A 15,406-nucleotide genomic window follows, 5' to 3' on the forward strand; every position below is an offset into this window, starting at 1 on the left:
TTTTCCATGTGGTTGTGTGTCTTTAACTTTGGGGACAATTCCTCTGAAATTTATATGTAAATCAGCAGAGACCTTGCATTGTGAACAAAGTGCTGGTGTCACCCTTTGGGTTTCCCTTTGTTTCATCTGAGTTAGTATTCTTGAGATGATAATGTTGTTTCTGGAGAACGACCACCATGAAGCTGCACTAGTGCTGCTCAGAGGGGTTGGATTAGTAGCTGCTATGTTACTGTAACTTGCACCTACTGCTCTCTTGCATTAATGATAAAATAATTTTCATTGCTTAAGTTTATCTTTCTGCATATCCCATGTGCTGGCTAGTTTGAGCTTAAAATACAGGCTTTAAAAAATGGGTTTGTTTCAGGGGAGAATTGTATCTGTGGTCAGGAATGGGACTTAACAACAAAGCTTAGGTGATTGCCTGAGCTTTCATGGCAATGAAGATAGATCCTTAGAAAAGCCCTGTAAAACAGGTAAGGGCATCCCCACATGCTGACCACAGCAGTAAAGGAATGAGGGATGTTTTTTTCACAAAACTCTTCCATAAGAAGACAGTAAAGCAAATTAAGAAAAAAATTAAGTACTTGTTTGGGTTTTTTTTAACTTCAACTATTTTTGCAGGAGATACAGTCTTTTGGAGAAGACAGAAAAATAGGAAGAGAAACTGGAGTAATTTGCAGTGGTAAGATACTTTTTATCTCTTTTCTGATCTTTCAGATAGGAAGTTTCTTTGCTTACAGGTCTGTCAGTGCAAGAACAAGAAGCCAAGAACTTTGGGGGCTGCTTTCACCAGAGCAGTGCAGTCTATTTGAACATATTGGAACTTGAATCATATGGAAATCATAGAGTGGCTTGGGTGGGGAGGGACCTTAAAGATCCTCTTGTTCTGAGCCTCCTGCCGCAGCCAGGGACACCTTACAGTAGACCAGGTTGCTGAGGGCCCCATCCAGCCTGGCCCTGAACAATCTCAGGGATGGGGCAGTTTTTTCTCCAGAGTCTGTCACTCACCATTCTGTATAAATTTCTCTCCTTTGTCTTATTCCTCTCTGTCATTAAGTTAACCAGCTTATGCTATATAGTCCTACTGCTTCTCCTCACCATCTCCTCATCTTTTTAATTGTTTGAATGACTGTGAAGATGTAGCATGGTTTGTAACTGAAAGTTCTGCTGAACTGGTATTCTGAAGTCATATCACACCAAGTATAGTCCAAAGTGACGTTCAGAGGATAGTGGGAAAGGATAGTATTGTAGTAATTAAAAAAAATTAAATGCACATGTAGACTACAAAACTGAGAAAAGGGAGCTCTGCAATTGCCTAATTTTAGAGGTCCAAACTCCATGGTTTTTGTCACTTGTTTTGGAGAAAATATTTGTTTGAACATATCAAGGAATTTCTTTTGCCTTTTTGTCCAAAGGAGACAGTTTCTCTGTGTCCAGCATCTTAAAAATCATAAGCTAAATCTGTTCCAAGCCTCAATCTAACAAGTTTAAAGGACCTCATCCTTCTGTGTAATTCTAATAGAGATGACCATTTTTTTCAAATGTCTGTAAGGTTCTCCAGTTTCCTTGCAGCTTAGGACACCTGGATTGTGTCCCCTTTGAATGGCTTCCTGAGAAATCTTCACTGCATCACTTAACTCCTCAATTTTAAATCTGTAAGATGAGATAACAGTATTCCTGCACTTAAGCACGGCTGTCAGAATGATAAATATGATTATGTATTGAATTTTCTGAAATGCTCAGCACCATAAATAAATAAATAGATGGAAGGAGAAGTAAATTCATTTGCACATATTCACTTCATGCAGCCTGTTACTTTGGTGGAGGTAGTTATGATGTTTCTTAAGGATTTCCTTTTTGCTTCAGATTTTTTACACAGAATTGCCACATGGCAAAGTTTCAAAGCTTTTGGTAGTGGAAAGCTCACAGGGAGCGGCTGAATGGAGTCAATGTGGTAGTTAATATTCAGCATACTGAACTCCGTAGTGGTGAGCTGTGTGACTTCCTCAAAGGAAAGAAGATAAAGATACGTGCCCAAAGTGGTTCTTCGGCATCTGCTGATCACAAGTGTGGCCAAGTACATGATGAAATATTGCTTGTCTGGCTCTAAGCTCTGTACAGTACAAGCAGAGTGACTCATTGGGTCAGTTGCTGACCAGAAGTTGAGCTGTCAGAAACAGATGGGCTGCCTAGAGAACGAGATATCTTGGAAGCATCTCCACCCTTGTCAGCAGTGTTACACAGCACAGGCATTTCTCAGAAGCAGTGATTTCTGGGAAAGATGCTGGTTTTTCAGCTGCACTTGGTCTTCCACACCAGAATGATGCCTTGTCGCCCTGAGAATAAGGAAACTTGCTGGCTTGTTAGTGAAGATCCATATTTGTGAATCTTGTACTTGGAGGGGTAGTAATAAGGGAGGTCAGTAAAGATCTTAAACTTGCAAAGAGATTGTTTTTCAGCTCTGAGAAGCCTTCAGATTGCTACTAAAAGATGGCTGTGTGTAAATGTTCTTTTTGCAAATAAGGCCAAAATTTTTAATCAGCTCTGAAAATCTTTTCCTGTAGTCCCCTCCACTTCTTTTACCTCTCAGCAGAATGAGAATAACAAATGCTTCCTCAGACTGTAGAGTTGGGGCGAGGATTATACTCAGCTCAGATATATGGAGGTAAAGTGCCTTACAAGTATCTAGAGAAATAAAATTTTTGTATACACTAAATACTGGGGCAAGTTCTAGATCAGAATCTGAGAAGAGAGTATACCAGTCTGGGATGGGTTTTCAATGTAACTTGCTGTGGTAGGTTCACCCTGGCCAGCAGCCAGGCACCTACACAGCTCCTAACTCCCTGCAGTAGCTCTCCAAAGGAGGGTGGAGGAGAAAATAGGGAGAACAAAAGACAACTCCTGAGTTGAGTTAAAAAAACATTTAATAGGTGAAGAAAAGTTCAGGGGGTGAAAAAGAAGCAGAGCAAGGGAGAGGGCACACCAAGTGATGGCAGACTGATACCCAACCAGTCTCCAAACAACAGCCAAAAAATTTGCTTGAAAAGAAAAATATCCTTTTGTTCCTTTATCCCAATTTTTATTTCTGCCCTTGAGGATACATCACATGAAATATCCCTCTGGTCACTGAGTCAGCTGTCCCAGCTGTGTCCCATCCCAGTCTCTTGCCCACCCTCAGCCTGGCTGTGGGGGTGTAGTGGGAAGCAGAGGTGGCCTTGACACTGTGCAAGCACAGCTCAGCAATAGCCAAAACACTGGTGTGTTGTCAGCACTGCTGGAGCCACAGAGCCAGAACCCAGCACTGTGTGGGCTGCTGTGAAGAAAGTTGACTCCATCCCAGTCAGACCCACCACAACCCAAATCATACTACTTTTTTTACTTACTTTTTAATGTAGCACTGAAAAAGGAATTATCAGAAGAACAAAATCCTATTGTAACATCTTAAGAACAGAGTATTCTTCATTAAAAATGTTTTCTTGTATGTGCAGATGTGAAATTTTCATTAGAATCATGCACACTTCTGAAACAGTTCAAAAATACTTAAGAATTTGCTGAAGTTCATTTTTCACTGAAAATTGTGTAAAAAAAGTTGTTTCAGGAAATTCAGTAGCACTTAAGTGTTTGTCTGAATAGTGTTTGCAAATTCAAGCTAACTCTGTCCTGCAAGAACAATTCTGGAGAAATTTTACTCAGTGTGAACATCAGACCTATGTCAGAAATGGGTAATTCTCTAATTGCCTACAGGTGCATCTTGTTGCTGTCTGTGTAAGTATATAATTCTGTGCCTTAAAATTATCAACTCTGTGAGTCTTATTTATCATGAGACTGGACCAATAAAATGCTTTCAAAATTGAAACATTAAGAATTAGACTTATGGGCTCATCATAAGAAATGGAAAAACTAAAAAATAAAAGATTTTAAGTAGGAATGAAATCTTAGTTCACTTCTGAAAAAAAAATCAGTGAATGGCCCTGTTCTTCCCTGCAACACCTTTTGGTTATGTATGCTGCTGTCAGTGAAAAGTAACTGGCAGCTATGTGATGCAAAGAGTTCAGGTAATTGAGATTAGAGCTCCCTGATTACTTTGATCAATATCAAAGTCTGAAACTGAAAGCAAGTTGAGCTTTTCACAGATTTTTTTAGAGAAAATAATTGAGATTAAAGGAGACTCTCGAGTTCTTGAATTGATTCTTTATTTTTAGGGTATTTGGCCTGCTTTGTTATTGGTGGCACTTCTTTATTCTACTGGTTAATGTCAAGAGAGATAAGTATTTGTTCCTGGTAGCGAAAAACATCACAAAGCATACACAAATGGGTAGCAGTGTGACAGGTGTAAATGTCAGAGTTCAAGGCAGCCACCTCCAAACCTCTTACTAGGTTTGTCAGTCAATGCTGGCATTCCAGGAGAGAGATGACATTATGGGATTTGGTTGATCATGCAGTAAGCACAGGGAAACCGAGACTCCAGTGCCTTCATAAAAAGTTCTGTGCAATTTCTCATGCCTTTTTAACATTGAAGCACTGACTTCAATGAAACTTTCCTTGTATGGTGGAGAAGAGTGAACATATTCATAAAGGGCAGCCCACAGTGAAGGCAAAATAGAATTGCCCCCCTCCAGTATGTTTTGAAATAGTTCAGCTGTAAAGTTCATTATTAGAGCAGGTAGTTCTTCTTTGCCAGTGTTAACTTCCATTTTTTGTTCCCTCTATGCAGCAGGAGTTGGAGCAGGTTGGAAGAATTATGGAAATCTTTGTTTTCAATAGCAGAGGAAGAAATGTTCTCTGGGGCTACTAGGATGGAGTGTGTATTCTGCTACAAGGGAGGATCAAGGCAATAATTTGTGCCCTGTCCAAAAGCGAGGTGTATGTGGGGATAAAGTGGTGAAAGAGTTCTTGTATTTTTCTCCAACAGCACAGTTCAGGCAGTTTAAAAAGAGCCAAAGCATTCCCTGTTGCTGTGCTCTGACTGTGAGCAAGGTGGCTAGACTGAACTCAGTTAATGAGCAGAACCCATGGAAAAATAGTGATAGAGAAAGTTCAGGTCTTGGCAATGTGTCAGTGTTATTGGCAAGTAAATTTCATGTTTAAGGAAGACAGCCAATGGAGCAATCTCATCCTGTGTAAATTGTGTCTCATACATGGGTCTTTTTTTTTTTTTGTCCTCCATTATTGGAGAGTCCAAATATTGAGCACCTATAAATCCAGCTCTCTTCATCCAAAGTCCTTGGTTCTGTGGATGCCAGTGACAGAGCTCTGTTAACCACAGAATGCAGTCACATCTCATATCTGCTGCCTGCAGAGCCAGCCCTGCTTGTTTTGGTGTGTGGCTGAATTGGAGATGTGAATTTGTGGCAGCTCTGTGTTTTTGTCTACAGTAAGAAATCTGTATGAGTGACTGCCAGGACTGCTCATTATGAATGAAGTTGGTATCTTTGTGAATGGCTTCATGAAAATACAGTCAGACAATTTGTAAAGGACTAGCTGTTCAGGAGTTACCTCTGCCTTTACTTGGTGAGGCTGTAGAATAATGAAGGAAAGGCATGACTGATACAACGCTTTACTTGATAATAAATGCTATGATCAGCTCTTCTGTGTCTGCACAATCCACAGTAACTTCCTGCTTTGTTAAGCTGAACTTTGCTTATCTAAAGTTTTGCTGTGATTTGGGCTTTTTGGGAAAGGATAGCTGGCTAACAGGGATTTCACTTAGCTGTTGGGGAACCCTTGCTTAGCTGGTGCTTGAGAAATGTTTTGGCTATGATGAAGTAGCTTCACCAAACCCCAACAAAACCCATTTGATTGGGAAATTCCTAGCTAGCTCTGTTTATTGTCTGGCAGTTGCAGTTCTTACTGCTGACAGGATGATTAGAGCAAGTTGAGATACTGGGTGTTTGACTTGCTGAGACTTTGGCTTGCTCAGTGTGGTAACTGTTAACCAGCGTGGGGATTTTGATAGTGCCTACGTGCAATACATAAGAGCTTGTCAGTGCTGTTGTAATGTTGCTAATTAACAGCAGTGAGAAGAGAGACTTAGCAGTTAAAGCAATTTTGAGATTCCCATAGAAAAAGTGCTTTTTTGTGTGCTTCTGGTGGATTGACCCTGGCTGGATACCAGGTGCCCACCAAAGCCTCTCTGTCCCTCCTCTCCTCAGCTGGGTAGGAGAGAGAGAACATAACAAAGGACTCGTGGGTCAGGAGGACAGGAACAGATCACTCAGCCATTACCATCACAGGCAAAACAGACCAGACTTGGATAAATTAGCTTAATTTGTTACCAGTCAATAAAAGTAAGATGATGAGAAAAAAACCCCTAAATTTTGAAAAAACGCCTTTCCCTCAGCCCTCCCTTCTTCTCAGGCTTAACTTTACTCCCAATTTCTCTAACCCCTCTCCAGAGCAGTGCTGGTGGGTGGGTAATGTGGGTCGCGGTCAGTTCATTGCCCATTGCATCTGCTGATCCTTGTTCCTCAGGGGAAGGATTCCCCACACTCTTCCCTTGCTCTAGTGTGGGGTCCCTGCCAGGGAACATAGCCCTGTGTGAAGTTCTGTAACAGGGGGCTTCTCACGAGCTACAGTTCTTCGCAAACTGCACCAGTGTGGATTCCTGTACTGCAACAGGAAGGATCCCTTCCCATGGGGTGCAGTCCTTCAGGCACAGCCTTCTCCAGCGTGAGCCCCCCGTGGCATCACATGTCCTACCAGCAAACTTGCTCTGGCATGGGCTTCTCTTTCCAAGGGTCCACAGGTCACTGCCAGGAGCATGTTCCAGTGAGGGCTTCCCACAGGGATACAGCCTTCTTCAGGCATCCACTTGCTCCAGTGTGGTGTCCTCCACGAGCTGCTGGGGAATTCCAGCTCTAGTGCCTGCAGAACCTCCTGCCCCTCCTTCTCTACTGATCTGGGTGTCTGCAGAGCTGTTCCTTTTGCATATTCTGTCTTAGTCCTCCCTCCACCTGCAATTGCTGCTGCACAGCTTTTTTCACCCTGCCCTTCTTAACTCTTATTCCAGAGGCACTGCCGTGGTTGCTGGTGGGATTGACCTTGGCCATTGGCAGGTGCATCTTGAAGCTGACTGGCATTGACTCTATCGGACATGAGGGAAACTTGGGTTTGGCATCCTGTAGCACACTGAGAGTTTCAGCTGGTAGGGCCTGCAGTGATAACTACAAGTTAAAGCTTAACTCTTGAACACTGAATTCTGTGCAGCAAGTAGTATTTTATCTTATCCTCCAAGCTAGGTAGTGTGGGTTTCAGTTGAAAAAATTTATGGGTTTCCTTTGGGTTTTACCCATTTACCCACTTCCAAAAATTGAAAGTGCAGTTCATAGTCCAGTGAATGCTCTAATAGCTGCTTATTCATGTGTAATAGCAATTAGGTTGAAGGACTGTATGAAACAATAAGCAATTATTGGTTAACTTATTTATGTGCTTTTGTTGTTGTTTCCAGGAATACTTTTTGTTAACATTAGAAAATCAATGTTTTCCTCAGCAGTAGGAAGGTGGGGGAGGAGAGGAAGACTGTTATGTGTTGTGAATCTGAGAATATCAAAATGTCAGTGGTGAAAACAGTGTAGTGTCTGACTCTACAGGTACTGTTAATATGGGAGTGATGCCAGGCCTGTGTCTGTTCATTGTGGATATACATCAGGTGATTTTACTAGAGAAACTCGTAAACATTTGTTAGAGCTTTTACGTACATATATTTTGTATGTGTACATATGTATATAATATATAATAATTTAAATACTGTTTAAGGAAAAATTTGCATCTTCTTCAAAGGAGCTATATGAGGTGACTTGGTTATAGAAAATGAAAGACTGCATTTAATTTCAGTGTTTGGTTTTGGAAGGTACAGACTGCTTTGCCACATTTAAATCAGGTGTTTACCTTCAAGCATATGCATAACCTCATTGACTCATAAAGTATGCTTATTTATACTTTGAATATATGTTATTTACCTGAGGTCTCACCACACTAAGGCTTCTTCAGGTCTGTCATGCCTCCAGTTGAGCACCTGGCCTTATCAGCTCCCTTCAGAAGCCCTTTATTCAGAGAGCGCTTTCAGAGGTCTGTTAAAATGCTTCCTTTCCCCAAACTCACTGTAAACTTGCCAGTTCATCATGACTGTGGTGCTTCCTGGTGTGCTTGGTCAGGGCAGCTCTGCTGACTTCTCTGTCTGCAGCTGGAGGGGCTCCTGTGGGACCAGCAAGCAGCTGGTTTAAGTCCATGTAGCTCTTTGAATTCAAAGGATTATATTTGCTGAGAGCCAGCCTTGCACATCTAACAACAGTAAACTGGTTCTTCAGAGATGTCTGAGCAAGAAAGAAAGGTGACGTGGACTTTGAATACTTAATAGAAAGAAGGCTGAAATCTGAATAGCTCCAGAAATCAGACTATCTTTGAACTTGAGGTTTATTCCAACATTGAAAATTTACTATACTCTGCCAGTCTGCTGGTAGAAGTTTGATTCCTTGTGATAATTAATGATGTCCAAAACAGGTGTGAATTTGTGCACTTCCTAGCATTCACTTTTTAACTTCTGCTCTTACTGTTTAGAGAAAACACTGTGATTGAGGCGAGTGGTGCTCCCACTTTCCATCCTTGCCTGTTAGCATTCCCATGCTGTGCTCTTGTAGCAGTCCACATTTGGGCAACCGCAAAAGCAAATGAGCCAGCGCTGTCTCTTGGCACCCCGTTCTGAGCTGAAATAGGAGCCAGCGTAAGTGGCTTAATAGCTCAAGTCCCTGGCAAGAACAGCTTGGAAGATAATACCTCGTTTGTAAAAACTGAAAGTTAACCTCTTCTGTTGTTTTGCAGGAGGGTCATGCAGATGTAGAATTGGAGTGGATTGGTTTTTGCTATTTCACTGCTCTTTATCTGTATTTTTAGGAAGATATTTTGAGGCGTTTGAGGAGGAGCAAGAGACTAATGTTTATTTTGGCAAGTCTTAACTATGGAAAGTGAGTTTTCTTAGTCTGAATTTTTTTTTCCAGAACCACCATCCCTCCTTCCTGCCTATCAGAGAAAACTGTTTACTGACCATGTGGCTGAATTCATCTATTGTCAATTGGGCTCAGCTCTCCTAGTATGATATACATAGTAAAACCAGGAATTCAGATTATGCTGAATCACAGTGATGCTCTGCAGATGTTCTTTTAGGATGCCAGCCAGCAGAACACAGGCTCTAGGCTTCCAGCAACATTCTCCTGCAGAGTGGGGAGGGTATGGAGCCCCTGCATGCAGTCCCTGAACTGGTGAGCATCAGAAGCCAGCAAGATATTTTATCCTGAGCAGCCACTGGGTAGTTGTGGTAGCTAGGCAGTGGTGCTGAGTTTTTCCTGCCTTTGGAGCTCTGGAGTGGGGATATGCCTTTGCTGGCTCTTACCTGGTTCTAGGAGGCTCATAGATGTGTTTGAGGGAAATAGGAAAACTATTTAGAGAAAATCCTTTGCTTTTAAGAATGGCCTAGGGATTAAAGTACTCTTCTGGTATAGCAGCAGGCAGGTTTGGAGGAGGCACTTGTCACTGGGCTGCTGAGATGAGTTTTTTCTGTCTCTTCTATTTGAGCTATTTCATGTTCTTTGTATAAACATTTCTAGAACAAGACTCCTCATTTTTTTTCCAAAATTTCCAAAGGATTTTAAAGAGTCAATAATTTCCTACCATGAAATGAAAAATTGTTAAGATAATTTCTGCCTTATACTATTTCAGCCTTCTGGTATTTTTGTAGTTCACTAGAGCTTCTTAATGTGGAGTAGAGTTGGTGTTGCTGAGTGTTCCATTCTCTGGTAAATGGGTGGTATAAATTGGATGGGTCAAAAAGAAGAGCAAAGGAAGTGCTGTCACCTCAGTTTAGAATTACATGTGCATTTGACCACTCAGACTTTTAGCAGTATATTTGATAGTTGTTCAGGTGACAAAACCAGCTGGATAGGGAGTTCAAACACATGATTTGTACATCAATTTAGGTGGAAAAATGTTGGCTTTAGATTACCGACTCTGCTTCACATGGCAAGTTATGCAATTTTAGAAAGGATCTGGCTTGAAAATAAGTGTTTGGCTCCTAATCAGTATAGAAAGAGGATGGGAGGAATTTTCAGAAGTTGTGCCTAAGTCCCCTGAATGTTCACTAGGAAATTGCTCTTCTATCCTGGAAAATATCCTTTCATGGAAAAGCCTGCTGCTGTGCAACAAGACTCCTTTCCAGAAATTTGATTTTTTTTTTTAATTTGAATTCCTAGGTTTTGTTTAAGAGGTGTACTGCCACATGTGTTTTGGGGAAGTTTTTCAATGTTTAGAATGCTATTTTTTAAAAACTAATGGTACTTAGTTTATTTTCAAATTTATTTTACTTAATAGTGTGATAATTTCATAAAGCATTTTATGCATTCTTTGTATGAATATATTCTGCCTCTCTCTCTCTCTCTCTCTCTATATATATATATATATATACACACACACACATATATATATGTGTGAGTGTATATGTCAGCAGTTACAGAGTATACAGAGTATTTACTTTGCACTGGTACCTATCTGTTGAAACAATGGAAACATAGCTCTACACAGGATTTGCATGTGTCCCCTCCTGCAGCTCTGCTCTTCATTCTAGTAAGTTGCTGTAAATAATGCAGAGCTGACCTTTCTTTATGTGCTTTTGAAATTGCTCTCCATTGCTCAGATGCAGGATGGCATTAATGACCTTCATATAAACTACTGGTTTGGATCCTTTTTAGCCCAAGCTATATTCTACAGAGGTAGAATTGGTTGTTAGACCTCCAGGTCCCTGTAACTGGTAGTCTGTAACAGTGTAACTGGTGGTCACTGTTTGAGGGTGTCAGTCACCTGTCATGAGGGAGCACCAGCTCACACAGTGACACCAGTCTCTGGGGAAGCCACACTGCAACTTGTGTAAAAGAAGAGCTTCACTTGGATGGGACAGACCCGGGATTCAAAGGCTGTACAGGAAGAGGGTTTGCTAGCCGCCTTGCTTATAACCAGGGGTGACCGGTGATAGAAAATACAGCCAGAATCTTTTGTGATGTCAGTATCAAAAGATGTGGTTATGGCACTGAATATTTGTAAACTGTTTGGATGAAATATTAATGGAGTTGGGAGAGATGCCAGTCAGTAACTTTCTTTTGACCCACTCTTGTTGTGACCCTGTTAAGGGCTAGAGCATTCCTCTGCAGGATTCTCATATAATGGAGCTGCAACACCAAGTGCAGGGAGGACCTGAGGACCCCTCACACACCACATCTCTGTGAAAACACTAATGCCTGTGCTGCCCACATAAGCAGTGGTCTGGCTTCTCACACACTGGAGCTGGGAGAGGGAAGCAAGTCAGCTGACAAGAGGGGAGAAGCACAGGCTCTGCCTGGGTTACATGGATGGTACCATCTCTGCTTAGGAGGGGGAGAGCATAGCAAGGTCAAAGAGCAATGGGTTTTATCAGAATGAGGTACAGAACTTACTGATGCCTAACCTTTTGATTGCAACACTGACTGGACATGACAGTGTGTCTGTGGTATCTGCTTAGAGCCATTCCTGCCCTTGGCAGAATTCTGAGGAGGATAGGAGACAGAAGGACACTGAGCCAGGTGCTAAGGTCTGTCCTTCCTCACATATCCCACTCTCACCTTTGTCCCTTTTTTATTTTTAGCAGATAGGTCTGTGATCTCTCAGATATGGACTTTATAGTGTTAGGTAGCATAACTGAGTTCTGATGTGTCACTGCACAATTTCCAAACCTTTACCCTTACTGCCCATTTCCAAGCGAGCAGCCTGCAAAGCTATGGATCTGAGACATTGCTTCTTCCTCAGACTGTGTAGTCAGGCATTTCAGAAATCCTCAGGAGAAGGTGATAAACAATGGGGGAGCATAAGCCTCCTTTCTGTAGGTTCCAGAGCTACATGTGGAATCAGTGAGATGCTTTATTTCCTGCATCCTGTTTTCAGATCTGCAGTCAATGGGTTTCAGACACAGTGTGGTGACCAGTAGAGTCTGGCTGCAGTAGCTGAGCAGGAGGGAGAATGCAGAGGCAACAGCTGCATTCTGTGATTGAGACAAGCGTGACCGGGGACGGTAGCAGGACTGGACTCTGCAGATGAGGAATATTCTGGAATGTTTGTGCACTTCCATACATATCTTTATGCAGGCATTTAAAGGAAAGGATTTTAAAGCCCTCAGATGTCATGAAACTTATCTGGGGTTTTTAACTAGTCTGAAGTGGCTAATCTCAGACTTCCAAAAACCAGGAAATACCAAATGATGGTGTGCATAGAAAACTTCTACATGCAGTCATTAGAAAGGTATAAAACAGTACTGGAGAAAACCAGTTCTGTATGTATAACATTTTATGTTGTTTTTACTAGATGTGTTCATTCCTAGTGCCACAAAATACTCAAAGGAGAGCTGTGAGGATACATGTTAATGTGTGCTGGGCGCTCCTGACTCTGGTTGTGTTTATGCATTTAATTATTATGTTTGTCTTTAGACGGGAGACTACAGCAAATAGAAAATCATACCCATTGCTAATCTCAAGATACTGAAGACAAATATCTGAATCTTGGTATTTCTTGTAGCTTTACACACAGTGGCATGCTGATGTTTGCCCATTTGACCTAATTAATTTTTTCTTCTATTTAAATAAGATCTGAATTAAAACCAAAATAATTCCTTTCTGAAATGCTTGAATTTTGGAATCTCCCTCTCAGTTTTTTTTCAGTCTTTCTGGTGCAACAATATTAGCTTAAAACTGCATCAGCAAAATTGTGTTCATCTCAGGCTTCATGTGCCTGCAGTTCTCTAGTAGCATTTCTTTATAATGAGAAACAGTGAAATGTGCAATGGAGGCCATGTATCTCTGATTCTGCTGGTTTTGCTTTTACCTAGGCCATGTGGAAGTCTGCAGGCAAGACAGTGTAATATAATATATATGGATGGATAGGAATCTTATTTGAAAATGAGATGTAATTCTGTAGAGAAGGTAGAAATAGAGAAGATGAAAGCATAGTGCAGGCTGCTACAATCTCATTAGATACTGTCATGGTTTAATCCCAGCCAGCAACTAAGCACCACACAGCTGCTCATTCACCTCCTCCCCATGGGAGTGAGCTGTGAGTGGCAGAGCTTTGTATGCTGAGCCTGACATCATATGATATGGAATATCCCTTTGCTCAGCTGTCCCAGCTCTGTCCCCTCCCAATTTCTTGTGCCACTCAGACTCCTTGCTGCTGAGGTGGAGTGAGGGGCAGAAAAGGTTTTAATGCTGTGTAAGAAATGTTGGGAGTATCTACAACATCCCTGTGTTAGAGCTACTGTGAAGAAAAGTAACTAAATCCCAGCCAAAACCTGCACAGGTACTTAGCTTTTTTTTGTTGTTGTTATATTTTGAAGTTTCTCTAAAATTGTGATTCCTTTGTTCTGCCCATACCTGTCTAGCTTTTAAGAGCTGGGGGATTTTGACTGAACTATGTGGAAATGAGAAAATTCTCTGTAATTAAAAATAGAAAATAATTAAAATTCATATTCTGATGCTGTTCTACTTCATGAAAAAGTTTGAGTGACAAATTTGTCAACTCAGGTTTCTCTCTTAATAGACAAAGCTCACTCAGTGACTGGGATTAGGGAAGCATTGGCAAGGGTCAAGTCAGTTAGACCTGGAATTCTTGGTTTGCTGGGGTAGTATTTTCTTATAAAAGGAAACAGTTGCAGTGGGCAGATGAGGAACTAAGACCTTTTTTGGGGTGTAGCAAAGCATTCATCCATAAGCCTACAGATGGGAAATCCTCCCAACACCAGATTATTAGGTGCTGTTTAATGGGGAGTTTTCTAATCCCCCTTTCCAAAGTTGTATTTTCAGATGTCAGAAGTGGTACAGCAGGTGTCACACACAGTCTCTGTTCTGATAGACTTTACTGTGACTGGGTATTTTCACAAATTGTGTCTTTCTGGCAACCCTTATGTTTTTATAGACTACTTTTCCACTCTCTGTATTTGCAAGGAGATTTTATTGTTATTGTTGTTGTTAGGAGTGGGTAGCACCTGACAGAGTTTGAAAGTGGGAAATTTAAATGTGCCTGGTTTTGCAGCAATGGCAAGACAGAGTAGTTGTTGTGGTTCTTTGATGCTTGAGATGCAGGCAATCCCCCCCATCCATAATGTTGTATAGAATGGAATGTTGGTCAGCTTTACCTGAGTCTGGCTGGCTGGAAGGTGTCTGTGGGCCAAACACCTCTGATGCTGGTACCAGTGGGAAGGTGGTGGGCATTCTTTGGAAGCTCAGCACAGCAGCAGTGGGGTTTCACTGCAGCTTGGAGACAGTAAGGAATCTTTTGTAAAGGCTGAGGCAGCAGGCACATAGCTTAGGCTGTGTCAGGTGAGCTTTGACATGTTTTTGTGCTGTGGTTAAAGGCCGTTCCTGTAACTGTCTGCCTGTAACGTTGCTGCTTACAGTTAAGGTCAGCAGGACAGAGTAGGTGCCAGCACCATAGATGCCCTGGTTCTGGTTCATGGTAGCTTAAACTGCATAGACTAATACAAATTGCTTCATTTGGTAGGGGAGAGAAGTAAAACTCTGCCAAAAGTAGTCCAGTCTTCTCTGAAGCATTCCCTTGAATGCAATTGAAATGCTTCATTTTACAAGGCAAGTGAAATGTCTCATTTGGGTGTGTGTAATAGCTTTAGAAAAAACACCCTGTCAGTATTTGAGGTCAGGATGTAATGAGAAACTGAGAGTGATCTCCTGCTGCAGGTAATGCATTTGGAAATTTATATCAGAAATTAATGACCCATTTATATAAGGGATTTTGTAGTTTGTTGGGATTTTTTTTCATAAATTTCTTTTTCTTGCAAGTTTTTTGGCATGATTTGCAATGACATTTCAGGAGCAAAAATGCAAGCAGGAGATGTGGAGAAAGACAAAGCATGTAAGCTGACATTCAAGCTGAGAATCTCTCATATACAGTATGTTTTCTGTGTTTTAAATTTAGTACTTGTATTAACTTAAGCTTGGCCAGTGCAGAAAATTTTCTATCAGGGATCTTTCTCCAAACATTCTTTTGTCTGCATGCTGTTGGCAACATGTACTGTTTTCCATTGGCTTTAGGTCCCTTTTGGGCTCAGCTGAGGGTCCTATTTTGATGTTCCAAAACTTGCACAGAATGAAGCTTTGCTGAAGAACTGAGGACAAGAAGATAAGGAGATATTGAGGACTGGAGATAAAACTTCAGTGGACTATTTTGTTCATAAAATTATGGATATGCTGTAGTCTTTTGCCACAGAAACGAAGTAATTGTTAAACACTGAGATTAAAATAACACCAGAGAAAAAAAACACTAGTTAAGTCAATAAATCAGTTGGTGCTACAGTGAGAAATTTAAATTTGTTAGCTATTAAGTATAG

The 15,406-nt window shown here is 41.3% G+C and overlaps 1 protein-coding gene across 5 annotated transcripts in view; it reads left to right on the plus strand.

The window, feature by feature from the left end:
- SPATS2L (spermatogenesis associated serine rich 2 like) overlaps positions 1 to 15,406 on the plus strand; it is a 128,288-nt gene that overhangs the window by 70,079 nt on the left and 42,803 nt on the right. For 3 of the 5 annotated variants that reach the window (XM_058027882.1, XM_058027880.1, XM_058027883.1), the window contains exon 2: positions 622 to 682. The exons of 1 other annotated variant lie outside the window; for it this stretch is intronic. The gene's annotated coding sequence lies outside the window, so the exon portion shown is untranslated. Of the gene's footprint in view, positions 1 to 621; positions 683 to 9,232; positions 9,255 to 15,406 lie in introns of those variants that run through there. One more of the 5 variants, XM_058027885.1, reaches the window with a different exon arrangement.

This window comes from Melospiza georgiana, chromosome 7 (genome assembly GCF_028018845.1).
Source record: "Melospiza georgiana isolate bMelGeo1 chromosome 7, bMelGeo1.pri, whole genome shotgun sequence".
Classification (NCBI taxonomy): domain Eukaryota; kingdom Metazoa; phylum Chordata; class Aves; order Passeriformes; family Passerellidae; genus Melospiza; species Melospiza georgiana.